This window comes from Equus przewalskii, chromosome 1, assembly GCF_037783145.1.
Source record: "Equus przewalskii isolate Varuska chromosome 1, EquPr2, whole genome shotgun sequence".
Taxonomy (NCBI): Eukaryota; Metazoa; Chordata; class Mammalia; order Perissodactyla; family Equidae; genus Equus; species Equus przewalskii.
In genome coordinates this window covers 83,936,650-83,960,500 of record NC_091831.1, presented here as the reverse complement: position 1 = coordinate 83,960,500, position 23,851 = coordinate 83,936,650, and the positions used below count along the sequence as shown (strand labels likewise).

The 23,851-nt window shown below is 38.6% G+C and overlaps 1 protein-coding gene across 4 annotated transcripts in view; it reads left to right on the top strand.

Moving 5' to 3' along the window:
* BMPR1A (bone morphogenetic protein receptor type 1A) overlaps positions 1–23,851 on the top strand; it is a 140,160-nt gene that overhangs the window by 11,093 nt on the left and 105,216 nt on the right. The window contains exons 1-2 of one of the 4 annotated variants that reach the window (XM_070569579.1): positions 3,625–4,050; positions 23,142–23,229. The exons of 2 other annotated variants lie outside the window; for them this stretch is intronic. The gene's annotated coding sequence lies outside the window, so the exon portion shown is untranslated. Of the gene's footprint in view, positions 1–3,624; positions 4,051–23,141; positions 23,230–23,851 lie in introns of those variants that run through there. One more of the 4 variants, XM_070569568.1, reaches the window with a different exon arrangement.

Here is a 23,851-nt window from a genome sequence, read left to right as displayed (position 1 = left end):
TAGTTACTCTGTGTGTTGACTAAGCCTGTGTTCTCCTAACATTATTGTTTCCTGTTCTTTCTTTGCGTCTTAGCAATTTGCATAGGAGGTAGTTTGGGACTGGTTCCACTGGTCACATCACTGAGAAGAAACAACAAAAAAGGTCATTCAGTTAAGGTTAAGTAAGTAACTCTTCATACACAGAAGGTGCTAATTTCTTAAAAGGGTAAAGGAATCTTAATTTGATTACAGTGATTTTTCCCTTTATCTGGATTTCACATAACTAAAAAGGTTCATTAAACCTTGAAATATTTACGTGTTTAGTTATCTATCTATATATTGTATCCTGTACCGTACTACCCTCTGTTTACTAGATGTGCGACCTTGCACCACGGCAGTCAGTCTTTCTAAGCCGTATTTCCTCATATGTAAAATGAGGGTAATGGAAGTCCTCTCTCACAGGGTTAGCTGTGAAGACTAGAGGAATGAGGGAACATTGAACACTGTTCTTGCCTCATAGTCATGCTTAATAAATGTTAGTGAAGGTGAATATTTGTGTGAGAGAAATAAGTGGAGGTCAGTTTTGTCTTAAAAAGCAAATTTGAATGGCTGAAATAGGGCCCTTGAAAGCAAATGTCAAGGACCCTATTTGAATATATAAGTCTGTGTTATTTTTCTTCACATTATTAATATTAACATTTGATTTGCAAAGCACTTCTTTGTACCAACAGTACTGGCAAATTGACATAGGAGATTTTGTTGCTTTTTCTGTTCTGAGCGTCAAGAATCTGAGGCTAATGGGGGTTAGTTGTCTCACCAAGGTCAAGGAAGTAAGAGTAAGAAGTAAGGAGAATCAGACTTTTCCTGCTTGTCTCAGAATGGAGACTAGGACCTGAGAGTGAAGTGTAGAGTGAGATCAAGGACTCCACGTTCTAAGGAAAGCCCCAAGCACTCAGTGGCCTGAATCCTTTCCCGGGCTTATGAAGATGGGACAGAAACCCATCAGAAGATGGTGGGGGGCCTGGCCCAGTGCTGTAGTGGTTACGTTTGTGCACTCTGCTTCAACAGCCCAGAGTTCGCAGCTTTGGATCCTGGGTGCAGACCTATGCCCTGCTCATCAAGCCATGCTGTGGCTGCATCCCACATACAAAATAGAGGAAGACTGGTACAGATGTTAGCTCAGGGGCAATCTTCCTCACCAAAAAAAAAGAAGACGGAGGGGAAGGGAATTATACACAGTAGTCACTGCAGTGGCTAGTTTGCCTAGAGAGGGGCACTGTAGGTTTGCTCCCTTCTTCCTCCCTTGGGATGGCTTTCCCTTAGATGCTTAGTGGGGAAGCCTGAGAGGTTAGTAATATTATCAAAAAGTGAAGTGGAGCATCTCATGACCTAGACAATAGTCTTTATGTGGCTGATTGGTTTATCTGCCTGTTTGAGCAAGGGATAAAGAAAATTGGAGAGAAGTCTCAGTATAGACAGAGGGGTTGGCAGTGGAGTGGCCTGTATTTGTTTTGAATTTATGTTAGTTCAAGTGGGTGATGCAGAAGGTAACTAGGCTTCGGCCATCTTGCCAGGGCTGGCTCTGCGGGAGAGGGGAGCAAAAGTAGTTAGCAGAGGTTGAGTGGAAGGCGGATCTTTAGATAAGGAAGTGTGCGGTGAGTAAGAGCCCCTCATCCCAGTCGCCAAAGGGCTCCGGCTTGTCCTCAGAAGAAGAGCTGGCAATCCTGACTCATATGGTATAGTCACCGTTAGCCAGAGAAGTGGCAGCAACCACAGGGGACCACAGTCCTCGATGTTGTTCTCCATCATCCCTACCCCCTAGGTAGATCAGGCCACACCCCCTGCCTGGTGGAACTTCCTTGGACAATGGCTAAACCTGAGTTTGGGGAGAAAGGGGATGATTGTAAGATTGAAGATTAAAATTTTAAACAGTAGTCAATTGGACTGGACTTGTTAATGACTAAAAGCTATGGAGAGCTATAGGGACTGCTCCAGATGTCATTAAGGGTGGGAAAGGGAAATTGGACCAGCAGTAGTTGGGGGGAGAAGTTAGAGAAAAATAAAACCTTTTCTCCTGTTTGTACCGATTTCAGACCCTTTGTTAAAGTTACATAAGTATCAGCTTAAGTTCCTACTAAAGCCCCTCTGACACCGAACCCATTGTTTTCTCTATATAAAGCTGTTAGAATATGTACGTGACCATTTGATGTTCCTAATGGTTCTATTTCCAAGTGTTTTCCAGTTCTGCTCAATAATAATTTTAGCATCAAGCATATTCTATTTAATTCTAAGGATTTGAAATTTATAAACTGTATGATAACCTTTTTTGGCGGAACATTAAGTAAAGTATTTTATTTTTTAGTTTTTATGGAGATGTTGGAGTTTATCAAACCTTGGGAACATTAAATAAAAAGCACTCCATAAAAATCACTAGTTTAATATATTTTACTTAGTATAGGAGATTTGAGTTTATGAAGTTTTAAGTTAATTTTCAGCCATTATTCACATATAAAAGGTAAGTGGGTTTTAATTTAAGTAATATAGAGCAATAAACTATAAGATTGAGCTGGATTAGATAATACCTAGCTTGTGTCTGGCCCTGTTTTAAATACTTTATATGTATTAATCCATGCAGATCTTCTATGGTATAGGTGCTGCTGTTAGTTCCTTTTTACACACGAGGAAGATGAGGCCGCAGTGGTTCCCTAGCTTGTAGGGGTGGCACAGCTAGGCGTTGGCGGAGCAGGCATTCACACCCAGGCAGTCTGACTTTAGAGTCCATGCTCTTAACCACAGAATTATATTTGTTCTCATACGGAGTGGGATAATCTTAAGATGAAGATACGTATTGCACGGGTGCGCGTGCGTGCGCGCGCACACACACACACACACACACACACACACACACACACGTTCTACTTTATTTTTCCTGCTTTATTCCCTGTTCTCCACATAAAGGAGATGAGTTTGCCTGTGTTTGTTGTAGTGCTGCCTGAGGTACTTGGTAGAACATTCTCTCCACTCAAGGTCTAAATATATATGTTTGCTGGGTTAAATTTGATTGACTTTTAACAATTAACTACTCTTTTTTTTTTTTTTTTTAAGATCTTATTTTTTCCTTTTTCTCCCCAAAGCCCTGCGGTACGTAGTTGTATATTCTTCGTTGTGGGTCCTTCTAGTTGTGGCATGTGGGACGCTGCCTCAGCGTGGTTTGATGAGCAGTGCCATGTCCGCGCCCAGGATTGGAACCAACGAAACACTGGGCCACCTGCAGCGGAGCGCGTGAACTTAACCACTTAGCCACGGGGCCAGCCCCTACTCTTTTTAATATTTAAAATTTGTTAGAAACTTTTCTTGGGTAATTTTTTGATTTATATTCTTTGACTTTCCTAATGTTTCCTTTGCATCGTCGAGAAAAGAATATTAAGAGGTCGGGGGAATACACCTGCTTTTTAAACATCTATCCAGAACCCCTTCTATAAATACTTTTTAAATTAGTGCTCTGTGATATATCTCATTTCCGAGATACGTGTAAGTTGAGTTGTTGGTGCTGATCACACGGGCACGCCTTTTTTCACAGCTTTACCATGGCTCTTACTCTTAAAGTAGTTGAAATTGTATAGATATTTGCATAATATAATTGTTATTCATGTTGTTTCTTAGACTACATTTAAAATCTCTGTGAGAGAACAGGAAGAAAAAAGATAAAAACTACTGCTCCATCAATTGAAAATGAAAGTGAACAAGCCCATTTATGGGGCAGTTTTTAAAGTCAGATAGTTTGAGAAATGACACCTGATTTTTACCCGTTGATGATGCTGAGACGCCCTCTGGAATGTTAAATTGCTTATGTTGTTCCATAAAATTTTCTAAACAAAATGGGTTATGGCATGTAGACATTTAAAAAGAATCCCTTTCCTTGCAGGTTTCTCTTCAAAACAAAACAAAAACCTTTGCTTCCTGATTATGAAAGTAATGCTCACTGAACAAATTTAAAACACTGAAAAGCCCCAAGAAAAAAGTAAAAAATCCCTCATGTTCATACTATTCAAAGATAACATCTGTAAGCACGTAAGTTAAAAAAAAAAACAAACCTGACTAAATGTTTCTACCGTGACTTAAGGACTTGAGGAGATTGAGTAAAGCTGAAATTGTGTTTGTGCGGTAAACCTGAATCTCTCTGAACCTGAAATACAAGAAACTCAGAATGAAGGGGACAGAGAGGGGAGTTTCTAACTTTCTAAAAACAGGAAGTTTGGGAGATTTGGCTGTTTGGTTCTAGTTATTAGATCATCCTTTTTTATGTATATTCTCACTTTTTCAGCTTTGCAACTTTAAAGCTTTAAAAACAAATTAAGGTGTTTCAAATTTGATGTGTTTTTCTGTAATAATGGACTAAAATAGAATAAGATGTGAGGAGGTAGAACCTAAATTGAGGGAGGTCAAAAACCATATGGAAACTGAAAATCCAAAACCTCTAGCAGAATAAAGCTAGAAAGAATGGAATCTAAACACTGAAATTAGACATCTGCCAGGCAGCTGTGCATTCTTTATTCATAGGTTCTGCCGCAGAAATAGCAAAAGAAGCTTTGAAAGGAAAACCTATCCTAAATAGACCAAACGTATATTCTTATTGCTAATCATGATATGTACGTTTTCACTGTGTTTAATTCATCTTTAAGTGAATTGTTCCTCTTTTTTAGGAGTTATCCCTTTTATCCCTTTTCCAAAAATAACATCATTTTTTGGGTTAAATTTAGGTTTCCTAATTATGTCTTCAGCACTGAATCGACATTTTATTGAATTACAGATCAGGGGCTTTTCAGTGATACTGAAAGAGTGTGATGCTGTTGTAGATTTGTCATTTCCTTTATGTCAGTATTTAAGGATATGCGGTACTTTAGTATTTTGCCCTTCAAAAATTGCCTCTTCTGAATTTGTTTAAACAAATAATCAGGCACTTTAAAGTAGTTGAAATTTAAAAAGGGAAAGGCATAAAAAAGCTTTTACTGTGTTTTATTTAGTCCTACGATGCTTTGTAATTACTCATATTTGTATAGCTGTCGTAGCTTACAGAGCACTTTCATATCCATATCTCCTGTGATTTTCATTGTCTCGCTAACATTTTTTCTCTCTTGACTTGAAAATTAAGACAGAAGACTGTCAGTTCAGTCAGTGATCGTGGAATGCTTTTTAGTTTTCCCTACCATAAAGTTGATACATACTCAGGACTTAGAAAACATAGAAAATTACAGCAAGAAGGAAAAATATCCCCAACATCTCATAAGAACCATTGTTAATGTTTAGTGTAATTCTTTTAAATCTTCTTTTTGTATTATTGGTTTTTGCATAGTTTGTCCTGATGTTGAGGATGCAATATTTGTGTCCTTTTGAAAGTCACGTCTTAAGCGTTTCTGATAAAAAATAGTTCTTAACCATTTTTGGGGCACTGTTTCAGAAAATTTCTCTCCTTGAGGAGAGAAAACATTTTAAGCTAGGATCATTTTACATAGATACACACACACAGTGATTATATATATCAAGAAAAAAATAGATCAAACAATAACTCGCTATATGGGTGTCATTGGTGAAACTAAGGTACGTGCCTTGGTCGCATGTCTAGATACATAGATACAGATACAGCAGTTAAGAGCATGGACTCTGCTTGAGTCTAAAGCACAGCTCGGCTTCCTCCTCGCTGTGCAATGAGCAGTTTTGGCAAATTGATTAACTTCTCTGTGTCTGTTTCCTCATCTGTAAAATGGGAATAGTGATTCCTACTTTATGGACTGATTGTAAGTTTATATTTATAAAAATATAAATATATATGTTTTTTATATCTTAAAACTGTATGTGACCCGTGGTAATGACTTTCTAAGTTACCTAAAATTTTAGCTCAGGGACCATAATCACTGACTGCTTGCTGATCGAATTAGCAGACAAAAAATTAGTAAGGATATAGAAAATCAAACAACATAATGAAAACCTTAATAGATATAGAATTCCACACCCAATAAGGGTAGAATATGACCCATTTTGCTGGGTCTTAAAGCAAGCCTCAGCAAACATGAAAGGATTGAAATCATTCACAGTGTCTTCTGACTGTAGTGGAATTAAGATAGAAATCAACAACAAAGGATAATGAGGAAATCTTTGAAATTAAGCAGTATACTTCTAGATAATTCCTGGATCAAATAAGTTACAAAGGAATTAGAAATTATTTTGGATTCAATAATAATAGAAATATGTGTCATATCAAAATCTGAGATTCTATACTTAGAGGAAATGTTATAGCTTTAAAAATAGGTATTAGAAAAGTAGAAAGGCTAAAAATCAGTGTAATTTAAGTGTCCATCTCAAGAAATTGAAATGATTGGAGTTCATTTTTCTCAGTTTTGATTGGCTGGAGTGTGGGAGAATTTCAGTTTTATGTTTTACACAAATTCCTTTGTTAGTAAGATAAGAGGAAAGGTATGATTGACCAAAATAGGTTTACTTTGTTTTCTGGTTAGTCCGTTTGAACCCTCTCTCCCCAAAGCTCGATTCCAAGTTTGCTTGATTTCTAGGAGGCGCTCTCAGTACCTTCCTGAGAACCTCCCATTTTCTTGGCCCTTCCATAGAACCCCTAACTTTTCTAAGGAGGGGTAGACAGACATTCTGAGGAAGCCGAGGCACGAACTCGGAGATGAGCACTTGTAGTCTTGGTAATTATTTCTAAGTCTTTAAGACTTGGAAAGTATAATTTAACTCGGTAAGTATGTGATGAGCACCTCTTACAGCCCAAGACTGTCCAGACCTGGTTCTGTCATTGTGAGTAAGATAGGCCTGCTTCTGCTCTAGGGGGAGACAGCGCTAGAGGGGCACAACCCCCCCGGGTGTGTGGTCACAGTGTGGCGTTGGTGCTGGGAAAGAAAGCGTGGAGCACCAGGAGAGCGGATAACCAGGGGGCTGACAATATGGTGAGATAGGTAAAAAACTGATTAGAATAAAATTGCAAAGTAGACCCATGAAGAATCGTAGAAAGTGCATTTTTGAATGATGAGGGAATAAATCTTTAAATGTGTTACCTAGACTGACTTAAACAGTCCAGAGGCCTGAGTAGTTATCCTTAGTCCAATACTAATTAGCTGGTGGGCTTATTCAGGACATGCTGTAGGCCTCAGTTCTGTGTTCTGTGGAAGGGAAGTCGTTAAGCTAAACTAGATTAGATAATGGCTCGGTTTCTAGAGCTGAAGTGCAAATTCCATTGAAACTTTTATTAGCACTTTAAAGAGTATTTTTCCTCTAATTGTGAAAATAATATATATTATTTTTAGAAAAATTTGGACACTGTAGAAAAGAAGGACCCTCTCCCCCAAGTTTCATTTGTACTAGAGATGTGAATTTTGTTACAGAGAATATATCTTAGAGATTTGATCTCCCCACAGCCTTGGGAAGGGTTAACAGGACAATATTAATCAGAATAGGCTACATGATGCCTTATTCATGAACAAAATCCTCAAATTTCGGTGGCTGGACAGAGCAAAAAGTTTTCCTTCTTGCTCCAAGTCCAGCTTTTGTTGAGTAGGCAGTTGAGGTAAAGCCTGTTGGAGGGTTTTCCATCTCATAGCTGCACCTCTGCAGCGCAGGGCTTTGCTGGTTGTGTGGAAGGGAAGAGAACACTGAAGGGTCTGGTAACCAGCAATTATGTAACTTCAGCAGTCGGAAGCAGTCATTTGGCCTTACCTAACTGCACGGGGACAGAGGAGTGTAGTGCTTCCATGTGCCGGAAGTAGAGGAGACCTGACTGTGGGTGAGCTTTGAAAAGTCTTAACGACGACAACCCTGCTTTTCCTGGCTGTGGTTGAGTAGAGTGAGGAGGGACCCTTGATCCAGGTGGGGCCAACTGGATCATTTTGCGTAGGAATTTGCTTTTGGGTCACTGGAGGCTGGAGTTAGCGTTGGAGTGCTCAGGCCCTTAGACTCACAGGCTTTGCTCCCGCTCAGTGACGGTGGGATCCAAGCAGCTGAGTAAGCAGAGGTTGATCTGTAGGGAGGAGAGTACATCAGATGCATTGCAGAAATAAGGGATTGTGTAGCTTTGGGGAGAAAAAATAACTTTATTGGAGTTCAGTGGCTTTCCGTTTCTTGTTCTAGATCCTTAATGAAGGCTGGCTGTAGTTCCTACACACAGATTTCTTGGGAATATGTATGGTTTCCCAACACATGGAATATTCACAAAAATTGGGCATGTTTTATGCCACATAGAATTAGATTTTCAGAAAGCAGAAATCATACAGGCTATATTTATATTTTCTGACCACAGTGCAATAGAAATGAACAGCAATAGGATGCCCCCCCCCAAAAATACATACAGAACAAATAAAAACATAAATGCAAAACAAAAACACCTACCTGCTTTGGGGGAGGGGAAGAGACATACTTTTTAAATAACTTGTGGCTTAAAGAGATAATCATAACTGAAGTCACACAGTTGAGAAGTTAATTACAGTGAGAGCACCGCATATCCATGTAGCCAATGTGAAAGCCTGTGGGAAATTCATAGAATTAAATATTAATTAGTAAACAAGATGAAAGCTGAATGAACAAAGTTCAATTCACCCTGATTAAAAAAAAACAACAAAATTAACCCAAATAAAGTAGAAGGAAGGAATTAATAAATATAAAATTATAAGTTAATGAAAAACAAAACTCTTGATCAGCAAAATCCAAAGCTGGCAGACTCTGGGCAAGTCTAATTAAGAAGAAAATAATAAAAAACAAGGTAGGGACATCTCTATAAATACTGAGATGAAAGCTGTAAAAGAATATTATGTATAACTTTATGCCACACATTCTGGAAATTGGATGAAATAGATGACTTCTGAGGAAAATGTAAGTTATTGAAATTGTCAGAAGGAATGGAAAAGCTTGATAATCCAGTAGCTGATGAAGAAATAGAAAAAATTGTGAAAGATACACCCTTTGAAAGGCCCACGTTTTTACAAGACTTTAAAGTAATTGATGATTTCTGTGTTACGTTTGCAGAGGAAAGAGAAAAGTACAAAAAAGGAGATGCTCTCTGAAGCTTGCATAACTCTGCTAGCAAATAGATAGTACAGAAAAAGAAAACATAGGCCATTCTCATTTATCACCTAATTGTAAAATCCAAAATAAAGTACTAGAGCCAAATCCAACAATATGTTAAAACTATAGGGTGACACTAGCTAGCCCAGGGGTTCAGGGATGTTTGAGTTTAGGAAGTCTGTTAGTGTCATTTACACTGTATTCATAAAGAAGGAAAACAATATGATCATCTCAGTTGATGACAAAAAGATGTTAGGAAAATTCACTAACCATTCTGATCGACTAGGTTTAGGAAAATAAGGAAACTTCCTCAACCTGATAAGGGGTAAAACTACCTAAAGCATATAGTAAACCCAACTAGTGAAGTATTTTCCATGAAAAAAAGAACAATGCTAAGAGCTCATTCAGCTACTGTTAAACATTTAACTGGAGGCCCCCGCCAGTGGAATAAGAAAGGCTAAAGAAAAGAAGGTACAAATATTTGAAAGGAAAAGTGAAAACGTACTCTTTGCAGAGCATATGATCTACCTAGAAAAACCGAGAGAATCAATTGACAAACTTGGAAACTAATAAACGAGTTTAGTAAGATGGCTGTGTACATGGTGAACGAGAGTCAGTAGGGTTCCCCTACTCCCCAGTAGCCGCTCACCTGGGGCACTGCTGTCGATATCTGCTTCGTTTGAGAAGATGCGAAGCTGAGTGCGTGCTTCATGACAGCCCTCAATAGCTGAAGCTATTTCCTGTGATACCCATCTCACCCTGCTGTAAAAAAAACTTGTCTTTGCACATGGTTCCCTGAAAGAGCGTATCTTTGAGTTCCCTGGAGTGCCTGGAGGCCTAGCCCGTAGTGTCCTGCAAGAATCCTGAGGAATGTACAGAGGAAAGTAGAAAAGGGATTCCCTCCAAAGTAACTAGGCTTTTGTTTTTATAAATGCATGCTCGCAGTAAAGAATTCAAACAATACAGAAAAGTGAATTTCCTCTTTCCTTCTCTCTTGTTGCTATCCCCCCTTCTCAGTTTTCTCGTCGGTAACCACTGTTGCTACTTTATGTGTCCGTCTAAAATTTTCTCTCCATTTATGAAAATGTATTTCCATTTTTTGTGTTTTATACAAATAGTATCATGCATTCTGTGTCCCAGCTTGCCGTTTTCCACTCAGCATTTTCTCTGTCTCCCTCATTCTTTTTGACCACCCATTAGACTTTATTCCCATGGGGCTCTGTGTAATCTCTTTGGCAGATCCTTTTTTCCCCATTGCTCTCCAACCCCTGAAACCGTTTCAGTGTGCCTCTTTTTCAGACCGTTCTGTTCATCTTCTTGCTCTCAAGTGTTTGTAAGTTTTCTGGGCAGTCTGTGTCCCCTTCTAAGACTAATGCTTTTAAATGTGTAAAATAAAATGCATTGGATTACAGAGGAAACCAGTTATACTGAAATACAGCTATTTTTTTCCTTTTTTTTGCATGTTTTTTATTGAGGTAATATTGGTTTGTAATATTACATAAATTTCAGGTGTACATCGTTATATTTTGATTTCTGTATAAACTATGTCCTGTTCACCACCCAAAGACTAATTCCCATCCATCACCGTACACATGTGCCATGTCACCCCTCTCAGCCTCCTCCCTCCCCCTTCTTTCTGGTAACCACCAGTCTAATCTCTGTATCTATGTTTATTGTTGTTTTTATCTTCTACGTATGAATGACGTCATATGGTGTTTGACTTTCTCCGATATTTGACTTTGGCTGACTTATTTCACTTAGCATAATACCCTCACAGTCCATCCATATTGTCACAAATGGCAAGATTTCATCTTTTTTATAGTTGAGTAGTATTCCATTGTGTGTATAGACCATATCTTCTTTATCTGTTCATCCACTGATGGGCACTTGGTTGTTTCCAAGTCTTGGCTATTGTGAGTAATGCTGCAGTGAACATAGGAGTGCAAATATCTTTACACATTGGTGTTTTTTATGTTCTTTGGATAAATACCCAGAAGTGGGATAGCTGGATTGTATGGTAGTTCTATTCTTAATTTTTCGAGAAATCTCCGTACTGTTTTCCATGGTGGCTGTACCAGTTTGCATTCCCACTAGCAGTGTATGAGGGTTCCCTTTTCTCCACATCCTCTCCAAGACTTATTTCTTGTCTTGTTAATGATAGCCATTCTGATGGGCATGAGGTGATAGCTCATTGTAGTTTTGATTTGCATTTCGCTAATAATTAGGGAGGTTTAACGTCTTTTCATGTGCCATTTGCCATCTGTGTATCTTCTTTGGAAAAATGTCTCTTCAGATCTTTTGCCCATTTTTTAATTGGGTTGTTTGTTTCTTTGTTGTTGAGTTGTATGAGTTCTTTATGTATTTTGGATATTAACCCCTTATCAGATATATGGTTTGCAAATATCTTATCCCAGTTGTTAGGTTGTCTTTTTCATTTTGTTGATGGTTTCCTTTGCTGTGCAGCTTTTCAGTTTGATGTAATCCCATTTGTTCATTTTTTCGATTGTTTCCCTTGCCTGATGAGACGTGGCATTCAAAAGATGCTGCTAAGACTCATGTCAAAGAGCATACTGCCTATGTTTTCTTCTAGGAGTTTTATGGTTTCAGGTCTTACATTCAAGTCTTTAATCCATTTTGAGTTAACTTTTGTGGATGGTGTAAGATAATGATCCACTTTCATTCTTTTGCATTTGGCTGTCCAATTTTCCCAACATCATTTATTGAAGAGACTGTCCTTTCTTTATTGTATGTTCTTAGCTCCATTGTCAAAAATTAGCTGTCCGTAGATGTGTGGGTTTATTTCTGGGTCTCGACTGTGTTCCATTGATTTGTGTGTCTGTGTTTGTGCCAGAATAATGCTGTTTTGGTTACTATAGCTTTGTAATATCTTTTGAAGTCAGGGAGTGTGATCCCTCCAGCCTTGTTCTTTTTTCTCAGGATTCCTTTGGCTATTCAGAGTCTTTTGTTGTTCCATAAGAATTTTAGGATTCTTTGTTCTATTTCTGTGAAAAACGTTGTTGGGACTTTGATAGGGATTGTGTTGAATCTGTAGATTGCTTTTAACTATGTTAATTCTTCCGATCCATGAGCAAGGAATATCTTTCTATTTCTTTTGTCATCTTTGATTTTTTTTTTAAAGATTCTACCTTTCCTTTTTCTCCCCAAAGCCCCCCGGTACATAGTTGCATATTTTTACTTGTGGGTCCTTCTAGTTGTGGTACGTGGGACGCCACCTCAACGTGGCCTGATGAGCAGTGCCATGTCCATGCCCAGGATCCGAACCGCTGAAACCCTGGGCTGCCAAAGTGGAGCGCGTGAACTTAACCACTCGGCCATGGGGCCAGCCCTGTCTTTGACTTCTTTCAACAATATTTCATAGTTTTCAGTGTACAGCTCTTTCACCTCTTTGGTTAAATTTATCTCTAGGTATTTTATTCTTTTTGTTGTGATTGTAAATGGGATGGTATTCTTAATTTCTCTTTCTGTTATTTGTTAGTGTATAAAAACTCAACTGATTTTTGTATGTTGATTTTGTATCCTACAGCTCTACTGTATTTGTTTATTGTTTCTTTTTTTTTTAAAGAACAACTAGCTTTTGTTTTTTTGCTGCTTTTTTTTTTGAGGAAGATTAGCCCTGAGCTAACGTCTGCTGCCAATCCTCCTCTTTTTGCTGAGGAAGACTGGCCCTGAGGTAACATCCGTGCCCATCTTCCTTTACTTTATATGTGGGACGCCTGCTACAGCATGGCTTGACAGGCAGTGCATAGGTCTGTGCCAGGATCCGAACCAGCGAACCCTGGGCTGCCCAAGCAGAGTGTGGGAACTTAACTGCTGTGCCACTGGCCTGGCCCCTCCCCCCCCTTTTTTTTATGAGGAAGGTTGTCCCTTAGCTAACATCTCCTGCCAGTCTTCCTTCTTTTTTCTCCTCAAAGCCCCAGTACCTCATTGTATATCTTAGATGTATGTCCTTTTAGTTCTTCTGTCTGGGGTACCTCCACAGCATGGTTTGATCAGCAGTGCGTAGGTCTGTGCCCAGGATCCAAACCGGTGAACCCTGGACTGCTGAAGCGGAGTGCGTGAACTTAACCACTTGGCCACGAGGCCAGCCCCCATTTATTATTTTAGTTAGATTTTTGGTGGATTCTTTAGGGTTTTCTATATATAAACTCATGTCATCTAAAAATAGTGGCAGTTTTACTTCTTCCCTTCCAGTTTGGATCCCTTTTGTTTCTTTTTCTTGTCTGATTGCTCTGGCTAGGACTTCCAATACTATGTTAAGTAAGAGTGGTGAAAGTGGGCATCCTTGTCTGGTTCCTCTTCTTAAAGGGATAGTTTCAGTTTTTCACTGTTAAGTATGAGATTGGCTGTGGGTTTGTTGTATATGGCCTTTATTATGTTGAGGTGCTCCTTCTGTATCCATTTTCTTCAGAGTTTTTATCATAAATGGATGCTGTGTCTTGTCAAATGCTTTCTCTGCATCTATTGAGATGATCATGTGATTTTTATTCTTCAGTTTGTTGATGGGGTGTTGAGTGACTTGTGCATGTTGAACCATCCCTGCATCTCTGGAATAAGTCCCACTTGATCATGGTGTATGATCTTTTTAATGTATTGTTGTATTTGATTTGCTAGCATTTTCTTGAAGATTTTTACGTCTGTGTTGACCAGTGACATTGGCCTGTAATTTTCCTTTTTTGTGTTGTCCTTGTCTGGTTTTGATATCAGGGTGATGTTGGCCTCATGGAATGAGTTAGGAAGCCTCCCCTCCTCTTTGATTTCTTGAAAGAATTTGAGAAGAATAGGTAGTAATTTCTTTGAGTGTTTGGTAGAATTCACCAGGGAAAGCCATGTGGCCCTAGACTTTTGTTTTTTGGGAGGTTTTTGATTACTGTTTGAATCTCCTTACTGGTGATTGGCTTATTCACACTCTGTTTCTTCTTTATTCACTTTTGGAAGGTTGTATGACTCTAAGAACTTATCCATTTCTTCTAGATTATCCAGTTTGTTGGCGTATAGCTTTTTGTAGTATTCTCTTATAATCCTTTGTATTTCTGAGGTTGAAATACAGCTACTAAAGTAACTGAAAAGTTTTTAGATATAATATGTATGTTCTTTCATTAACTAATTAAATAATCTGGTGGCAGTTTTTAACAACTGCCCTAATTTTTAAATAAAGTTGAGCATAAATAATACTTTGAGTTATCTCCAACAGTGTAATTTGAGGAGAATATCCAATATCTTTTGGTTACAAAGTTGCAGGTATTGCTAATACTACTGTGGGTTTTGCCTACTCTCATCATTAAATAATTAAATTTAAATTTCAGTTAGAGGTTAGTGACTAAAGATGTAATCTTTTCCTATCCAAGTTCATGGACCTCCTGAATCCTGAATTTTGTGAGGTCGTCGTCCTCTGATTAAGAGCCCCTTCAGCTGAAACTTCGTTCACACCAGAGGACACTGATCCTTGTGCAGCCCACTCAAGTGGTGGAGTTTTGTCTTCCAGACCACCTCTCCTTTGGGCCTGGAGATGGGTTATCATCCTTGTCACTCTTTGCCACTTCAGCACTACTCTCCCTCCCACCCTACTTAAAAGCAGACAGAAAACGTGGTTTTGCATCTCCTCACCAGACAGTACCACCAACTAGTACTGCTCCTTGCAGTTTTCCGTGGGACTGTGGCTTACTCCCCCTGACTTCACCCTTATTTCATGGAGATTTCTTCTTACGTGGCTCACTGTCTCCAGTGCTGCTTTATTCTAGTTCTTGATGCTCTCAACAGCCAGGTGCGTGGCTGATACTTCCCCCACTTCCTGGCCTCTTGGTTTCTTGACCTCCTCCAGCGTCCTCCACTCTGCTTCAGCTGCCCGTGGTCATACCTCAGATCTGTTAAACAATGATGATACGCTTATAATTATAGTAATTGTAACTCCCTCCGTAATTTCAATTTCAAGTATGCGTCTCTCTGGTCTTGACTTTCGTCTTTCCAGCTACGCCTTCTAGTACAAACGGTCCTTCTGTTTGGGATCCACAACCCATTGACCCTGTTACCTTTTTTTGTTCCTTGCCCGCTCCACCTTATGTCCTCACCCTTCTCCTTGTTCAGTTTAAATTCTGTGGTCAGTCATAACTGTTCAGTTGCAAATGTACTTAACACCCTTGCCCTCATTTGCTTCATTGCGTAGTTGAGAAACTCCAGTGCTGGATAAATCCAGCTGTCCCTATTCTGCACTTTTTTTTTTGTTCAGTAAGAAACAGATAACATGAATTTACCCTCTTAATGATTTTTAAGTGTACAGTAGAGTATTGTTAGTTACATGCACATTGTTCTACAAGAGATCTCTAGACCTTTTTCGTCCTGCCTGACTGAAACTCTGTACCTGTTGAACAAGTTTCCATTTCCCCTCCCCCAGTCCCCAACAGCTGCGCTTCTACTTTCCGTTTTTGTGGGTTGGGTTACTCTCGTTACCGCATGTAAGTGAAGTTGTGCAGTATTTGTCTTTTTGTGACTGGCGTCTTTCACTTAGCATAATGTCTGCAAGGATCATCCATGTTTGTAGCAACTGACAGGATTTCTTTATTTTTTAAGATTGAGTAATATTCTGTTGTATGTATATACCATATTTTCTTTATCCATTCATTCATCGATGGACATTTAGCTTGCTTCCCCTTCTTGGCTGTTCTTAATAATACCGCAGTGAACATGGGGTGTGCAGATATCTCTTTGAGACCCTGTTTTCAGTTCTTTTGGATGTATACCCAAAAGTGGGATTGCTGGATCGTGTGGTGGTTCTATTTTTAATTTCTTGAGGAGCCTCCATGCTGTTTTCTGTGGTGGCTGCGCCAGTTTGCAGTCCCACCAGCAGTGCACGAGGGTTCTGATTTCTTCACGTCCTTGCAACACTTGTTATTTTCTATTTTTTTGATAGTGGCCTTTCTAACAGGTATTAGGTGCTGTCTCATTGTGGTTTTGTTTGAATTTCACTGATGATTACTAACGTTGAGCATCCTTCATGTGCTTGTTGGCCATTTGTATATATATGTTCTTTGGAGAAATGTCTTTTTGCCCATTTTTTACAGGTTATTTGCTTTTTCTGTTAGTGAGTTATAGGAATTCTTTGTATGTTCTGGATATTAACACCTTATCTACTGTATGGTTTGCAGATATTTTCTCCCATTTCATAGGTTGCCTTTTCAATTTGTCGATCGCTTTCCGTTGCTGCGTAAAGATTTTCATTTTGATGTAGTCCCATTTGTCTACTTTTCTTTTTGTTGCCTGTGTTTTTGGTGTCATATCCAAGCAATCATTGTCCATCCCAATGTCGCAAAGCTTTTCCCCTATATTTCCTTCTAGGAGTTTTGTAGTTTCAGGTCTTATGTTAGGAGTTTTGTAGTTTCAGGTCTTATGTTTAAGTCTTTAATCCCTTTTGAGTTAATTTTTGTGTGGCATAGGATAAGGATCCATCTTCTTTCCGTTGCGAGTGGATATCCAGCTTCCCAGCACCATTTGTTGGAGAGAGTGTTCTTTCCCCCCTGTGTAGCCTTGACAGCCTTGTTGAAGATCATTGACTGTATAGGCAAGAGTTTGCTTCTGGAGTCTCCATTCTGTCCAGTGGTGTATATGTCTGTCTTTATGCCAGTCCCATTCTTTTTGGTTACTGTAGCTTTATATGTGTGAAATCAGGAAGTGTGAGGCCTCCAGCTTTGTTCTTCTTTCTCAATATTGTTTCAGTTATTTGGGGTCTTTTGAGATTCCATATGGCTTTTAAGGTGTATTTTCTGTTTCCGCATAAAATGCCTTAGGATTTTCATAAGGATTGCATTGAATCTGTAGAAAGCTTTGGGTGGTATGGATATTTTAACAGTATTGTCTTCCATGAACACAGGATGTCTTTCCATTTATTTGTGTTGTCTTTATTTTTTTTTCAGCAGTTTTGTAGTTTTCAGCGTACAGAGTCTCCGAAAGTCTTTCACCTCTTCGGTTACTGTTATTCCTAAGTATTTTACTCTTTTTGATGCTATTATAAATGAGGTTGTTTTCTTAATTTCCATTTCAGATTGTCCATTGTTATTGTATAGAAGTGCAGTTGGTTTTTGAGTGTAGATTTTATAGCCTGTAACTTTGCTGAGTTTGTTTTTTAGTTCTAACGATTTTTGTGTGTGTGGAATCTTTAGGGTTTTCTGCATGTAATATCATGTCATCTGTGAACAGTGATAATTTTATTTCTTCTTTTCTGATTTAATGCCTTTTATTTCTTTTTCTTGCCTAATTACTCTTGCTAGGACTTGCAGTACTATGTTGAATATATAGTGGCAAGAGGAGACATCCTTTTCTTGTTCCTGATCTTAGAGGAAAGCTTTCAGTTTTCACCATTGGTTATGATGTTAGCTATGGGTTTTTCATATATCACCTTTATTATGTTGACGTAATATGCTTGTATTCGTAGTTTGTTGAGTGTTTTTATTGTGACAGATTGTTGAATTCTGTCATATGCTTTTTCTGTACCAGTTGAGATGATCTTGTGATTTTTGTTCTTTGTTGTGTTAATGTGGTGTGTTACATTATTGATTTTCTTATACTGACCCATCCTTGTGCCCAAGGAATAAATCCCACTTGCTCATGGTGTGTAATACATTTAATGTGCTGTTGAATTTGGTTTGCTGGTATTTTGTTGAGGATTTTTCATCTATATTCATCAGGGATATTGGTCTGTAATTTTCTTTTCTAGTAGTATCTTTGTCTGGCTTTGGTATCAGGGTAATGCTGGGCTCATAAAATGAGTTTGGAATCGTCCCCTCCTCTTTGGTTTTTTTGGAAGACTTTGAGAAGGATTGGTGTTAATTCTTTAAATGTTTGGTAAAATTTTCCGTTGAAACCATCTGCTCCTGGGCTTTACTTTGTGGGGAGATTTTTGATTACTCATTCAGTCTCTTTACTAGTCACAGGTCTGTTCAGGTTTTCTTTTTCTTCATGATTCAGTCTTGGTAGGTTGTATGTTTCTAGGAATTTATTTTTCCTTCTAGGTTATTCAAATTATTGGTGTATAATTTTTCATGGTAGTCTTAAATCCTTTTTATTTCTGTGACATCAGTTGTAGTGTTTCCTCTTTCATTTCTGATTTTAGTTATTTGAGTCGTCTCTCTTCTTGGTTAGTCCAGCTAAAATTTTGTCCATTTACTTGATCTTTTCAAAAAACAAACTCCAAGTTTCATTCTTTTCTTCTATTGTTATTCTGTTCTCTGTTTCATTTATTTCTGGAGTAATCTTTGTTAGTGTCTTATAACTTTGAGTTTAGTTCTTCTTTTTCTAGTTTTTTGAGTTGTAAAGTTAGATTGTTGATTTGAGATCTCCCTTCTTTTTTAACTGTAGGCATTTGCCACTGTAAACTTCCCCGTTAGAACTGCTTCTGCTGCATCCCATATGTTTTGGTATGTTTCCGTTTTCGTTTGTCTGAAGATATTTTCTGATTTCCCATGTGATTTCTTTTTTGACCCGTTAGTTCAAGAGTTTGTTGTTTGACTTTCACCTATTTGTGAATTTTCCAGTTTTCCTACTGTTGATTTCTAGTGTTGTTCAAATCCTCTGTTTTCTTATTGACCTCCTGTCTGGTGGTTCTATCCATTATTGAAATCTCCTGCTATTATTGTGTTACTGTCTGTTTCTCTCTTCAGTTTTGTCAGTGTTTGCTTCTTATTTGCGTGCATCATACACTTTTACTTTTGCTGCTGGAAGGGTGGAGAATTAACTGCTGAGTGGTCTTACTTCCAGTTAATGATCACTAAAGTCAGATGAGCCCTTAGTGTTGCTCAGCAGTAGTTTCTAGTCCATTTACTCTCCCAGTCTGACCTCGGTGATCATTTAAACCTCCTCAAACCTCCAACACTGCTTTCTGCGTATTTTCCTCTCAGTATATAACTTTGCTTTTCATCTCTCTGAGAAAATAGATGCCATAAGAAGAAAACATCCATAAGGCTCTTGCTGCTACACCTGTCCATCTGTCTTTGTCTGCTCTCCCTGTATTCTGATTTCCTCTGTATTATGGGATGCACTGACTTGGCTTCCAGCTGGGGCCACAAGCTCTATTGTGCTGTAATCCCATGCCTTCTCTCACATGGTGCAGGATCATTCTCATCGGCACACCGAATGCTCTTACTTCTCTCATCTTAAACAACAGCCAAACCTCTTCTGACTCCACTTTCCCCTCTAACTGATGCTCCATTCCTCCCCTATTTTTTTTTAAAGATTGGCACCTGAACTCATCTGTTGCCAATCTTCTTCTTTTTTTTTCTTCTTCTTCTTCTCCCCAAAGCCCCCCAGTACATAGTTTCATATTCTAGTTGTAGTTTCTTCTGGCTCTGCTATGTGGGACACCACCTCAGCATGGCTTGATGAGCGGGTGCCATGTCCACGCCCAGGATCCGAACTGGCAAAACTCTGGGCCACTGAAGCGAAGGGTGTGAACCTAACCACCCAGCCACTGGGCTGGCCCCTCCCTTTTTTTTCTGAAAGAAGTGTCTATCCTTTGTTTCCAGTTTTTCTCCTCCCATATCTTATGGGTCTGCCTGCTCTAATGAGGCTTTCCCTTCCAGTGCCCTGCCCTGCCTCGGCTGTTCTTGTGAAGGTTACCATGACCCTTCCGTTCTCATCTTGAATTATTGGACCTACGCACAGCATTTTACACAGGTGGGCACTTGCTCTGTGTTCCTGGAAACACTTTCTTCACTTGGCTTCCAGGACTGCACTTCCTTCTTAGTTTCCACCCGAGTCGTTTTCTCTTGGATCCCTCTGGGGCTCAGTCCTTAGACCTCTTTTTCAGCCATACTCATTCTCTTGTTGATCTTACCTGACCTCAAGGCTTTGAAACCACCTGTGTGTTCATGACGCCCAGCCTGAACCCCTCCTCAGAAATGTGGATTTATCCTCCACTTGGATGTCTACTAGGCAGCTGAAATGTAACTTTTCCTAAAGGAACTTACCATTCTTTCCCTCAGTAATTTAAATGTGTCATGCGTAGAATAACTTCCCCTTGTCTGAGAATATTAAAAACCAAAAACAAAACTATTTTCCTCTACTTTAAATATCTTATAAATCTAGAATTTACTTTTGGCCTAATGAGTGAGATAGAGCTCAATTTTTTTGTTTAAGGCCAGATGGCTAGCCAGTTTCTCAGAGCTCTTTATTAAATAATCAGTTTTTGTTGGGTTAACACGTCATCTCTATCATTCTGTGAATGATATCAGGTTAAAAATTACAAATAAAAATGCCATCTAATGTTTGCATTATAGATTTCATACTCTTTTAAACTATGTGTTATCTCAATTTAGAGCACACCCGTGTGAGGTAGAATAACTGATACTGGCTTTCAAAAATGGAATAATTAGGCAAATTGAATAAGAGTACAGAAACAGAGTCACATTTTTGTTTAGCACATAATAGACCTGTAACAATACGCTAGTGGAGAAAGCGGTCACTAATTAACGTTTGGATACTTGCATTTTAGTTTGAAAAAAGAATTAACTTTTACATGGTAAAAACCAGTAAGGTAAATTTACAATGGAAAACAATGGTGGGGTATGAAACACATAACCAAACAGATGGAAACTTTTAATCCAAAATAAAATATACAGATTTGTTGGGTAGGTACTTAAATTAGGAGTAGAAGGTGGTGAGCAGTTAGTTCACGTGGGCAGAGATATTTAGTAAAGTATCATATGCAAAAATGCTGTCTTCGCTGAATCCCAACTGAAGGCATGGAAATGAAAAAGCCCCAAAGTTACACTACACACCTATTAGCTGGCAGAGTTATGTGATAAGAGGCTATGGATAGCACATCTCTTTTGCCAGTACCATAAGTTGGATCAATCTCAGGGGAAAAGAATTTGACAAAATATACATTTTAGGGGGAAAGGAGGTTGTTTACCGTGGGGCTAAGGGTTTGACCTTAAAATTTCTGTTCAGTGATGACATACCATAGCCCTGGTCTAGCTAGGGTTTGTTTCAAGGGAGCCTACATACAAGGGGAATAAACTACTGGACTCAAGGCAGAATTTCTTAGTTCTTTTTGTTATTGTTACTTTTGCATTAATAAAATAAAATTTTGAAAGGAATTCCATTCTGTTAATGTGTATGTTGAACTACATATCTTTCATGGGAAATGGGAATGAACTTTTCTATTTAGCTGAGTGGTGTAGGGCGAAAAACCTGTAGGCTTCCTCTTACCACTAACTTCCGCCTAAACCCTGTCTCATTTTATTATTCAAGCAATTGAAATGTAACAAATTGTTCACAAATGATACTTTCCCCCCAGAGTTGAGGAGGCAGTAGGATAGAGCAGTATTCAAACGTTGGTCTTGGACCTGGAGTGGAGACACAAACTCCTGGAGGTACACGGCACATGGATAATTTTAAGTGCATCAATTTCCAGACCCTAAACTTCCACATGCGCTCGTTCCTAAAACTGATCTTTCTGTGAACCAGTCTTTCAAGCAGTTTCTTCCTTACAACACTGCTTTTCGCCATTGCCTTTTTCCATTTTACGAAAGGATAGCATAATTCTTCCTCTGTCTCTACTCTCACCACGATGCATTTGCCTTGTGGTGGAAATACCTCAGGGTAGAAGAGGATATCAAGACAATTCCAAGACACCAAGACAGGGTGCTGGGACAACGGGGTCTCCAACTGCAGAAGAACGAAGGTGGACCCCCACCTCATACCATATGCAAAAATCCACTCAAAATAAATCAAAGACCTAAACGTAAGAGCTAAAGCTGTGAAACTCTTAGAAAGGTCTAAATGCTTGTGGGCTTGGATTAGGCAGTGGTTTCTTAGATATGACATCAGAAGCACAAGCAATCATAGGAAAAAATAGTTAAGTTGGACTTCATCAAAGTTAAAAACCTGTTTACATCGAAGGACACTATCAAGAGAGTGAAAAGACAGCCCACAGAATGGGAGAAAATATTTGCAAATCGTGTGTCTAATAAGTGACTTGTGTCCAGAATACATAAAGTACACTTATAACTAACCCAAAAACTTGTAGGCGAAAGTTCACAGCAGTGTTATTCATAGCAGCCAAGAAGTGGAAACAACCCACATGTCTGTCAGCTGATAAACAGGTAAAACATGGTCTGTGTGTGCAGTGAAATACTGACTCAATGTGCAGCCTGAATTAACTTTGAAAACATTATGCTAAGTGAAGGAAGCCAGGCGCAGAGGACCACACATTGTATGATTCAGTTTATATGAAATGTCCAGAATAGGCAAATTCACAGAGAAAGAAAGTAGGTCTGTGGCCTGGGTGGAGGGGAGGAGTTGAGTGTGAGTGCTAACCGTTACACGGTTCTTTTTTAGGGCGATGAAAATGTTCTGGAATTAGGTAGTGGTGATGCTTGTATAGCTTTGTGAATAAGGTGATAATTGCTGAATTGTACACTTTAAAAGAGTGAATTTTATGGTATGTGAACGACATTTCCAAAAGCTCAGCAAAGCCTCAGGGACCCCTGAAGTGGCAGTTTCAGATGTTACTGTCAGTATTGAGAAACAAGTAGCTTTAATCTCTGGGGAACAAATCCTTTAATGGTTTCCACTTTTTTGCTTCAGACAAAATTGAAGGACTTTTCAGTTCCAGTGTTCAAAAATAGCCAATTTGTTAGCTGCTAAGTCATTAAAAATATTTTGATGGTAAATCACTATGGAATTTTTCAACAAATAACTGAAAAGGAATTTTTAAAATTGTGCGACTACTGACAAAATTCCTTCCATTACTATTCATCTATTTATATGAACAAAATTTCTCAGTTCTTACTTTAAAAAAGCCAAAAAACAAAAGCAGAAAAGTAGGAATATGCTGGATCATCTCATTTTAACAACAGTTATTGGAACAGGTGAACGAACTAATTAAAAAAAATCCATCTCATTAACATACATTTCCGGTAAAATTTTTACCTTTAAGGTTGTTAATTAATATAAAATCTGTAACATTTTTCATTTAAATCAGTTGTATATGGTAATAGTAATGATAATTAATCCCACATCATTTTTTAGACACTTCAAGGCTTATTAATATGATTAATTAAAATATATTTCCATTTAAACTGCAGAAATGGATGACTGATGGTAGACCTTCAAGCATAAAAACTTATATGCAGAGCAAATGGAATGAAAAGATGAGTTCACGGAGAAAAAAAGGTGAAATTTTTATTTTAAAATGGATCCTGGTGGGTGTCAGATCACACTGACATTTGGATTGTGTTGAACAGATTCAAGAGTGACGTTACAGATTTATTTAAAATGTCAGTATTTACAATATGCCGGAAATCATATTCTTTGCACTTACATGACCAGCAGTGAAAGATTTTTGATGTCAACTTAAAAATGTGGGGGGGATTATGTGAGTTTTCACAATTAGCTTGTCCAGGAGTTGAAGGCCCCTGGCCGTATGCTTACACTTTGTGAGTTAAGTCGGTCTCAAATTTGAATTCTCTCTGTCGCTTTTTGGTTGTGTATCTTTAACCTCTTTAAGTAGTTTTTCCATAACCAGAAACAAAGATACAGCTCCCTGGGCTGTTGTGAGGATTAAATAAGATCAAGTAAGGAAAATGTTGAGCATAGCACCTCGTGCTTAGTGCAGGTCACTAACATTTATTGAACGATTACTGCATACCAGGTACTTTCCGAAGTTCTTTACACTTGTTATCTCTTTAATCTTCCCCAGATCTTTGAGGTAAAATTTATTATTCTTGTTCTGCATAAAGGGGTTGAGTTGAGGGGCTTACGCTCTGGACAGCAACATAATTTACCAGTGAACTGC